The sequence below is a fragment of the Sinocyclocheilus rhinocerous genome, unplaced genomic scaffold, assembly GCF_001515625.1.
Source record: "Sinocyclocheilus rhinocerous isolate Xijiao unplaced genomic scaffold, SAMN03320098_v1.1 scaffold1485, whole genome shotgun sequence".
NCBI classification, from domain to species: Eukaryota; Metazoa; Chordata; class Actinopteri; order Cypriniformes; family Cyprinidae; genus Sinocyclocheilus; species Sinocyclocheilus rhinocerous.
This window is the reverse complement of record NW_015628698.1, coordinates 118,254-118,887: the sequence shown is the minus strand read 5'-3', so window position 1 is coordinate 118,887 and position 634 is coordinate 118,254.

Genomic DNA, 634 nt, shown 5'->3' with positions numbered 1-634 from the left:
CGGCGCAGCAAAGATACGTGTGTGTGTGTGTGTGTTTTCCTTTGAAAAAGTTTCCCCAGAAATAACTCGCTATTTAATGCATTTTTCCTTACAAATTGTATTATCAGCATAACAATTATATTCTAGAACAATGTGCATTTATGTTAAATTTGTAACATAAATTATCAAGTTTAGTTATTTTTATTTTTATTTCTTTATTGCAAAACGCTAAAACTGGCACCGTTTTGGTAACATTGAGAATATCACTATATATTGTTGCAACACCGCCGCCACGACCAGTCTGACGGGGTTCATGCTTATAACAGTAGCTTGGTGGAGTAGACTCATTTAGACCAATATAATCATTAGGTTTTAGCCAGGTTTCCGTCAAGCAGAGTACATCAAAACGATTATCTGTGATCATTTCATTTACAATAACTGCTTTGGGTGAGAGTGATCTAATGTTTAGGAGCCCAAACTTTAAAAATTGTTTTTGTTCATTTATTTAAAATTTTTCTGGTTTAATCACGATCAGATTTTTTCTAGATCCTGCTTTAAATTTATATTTTGACCTCACTATTCGTTTCGTTACTATTCGTTATTTATACTCACTAGTCTTTATAGATTGTACAGCGCAAGTACTTCTATCATTTAA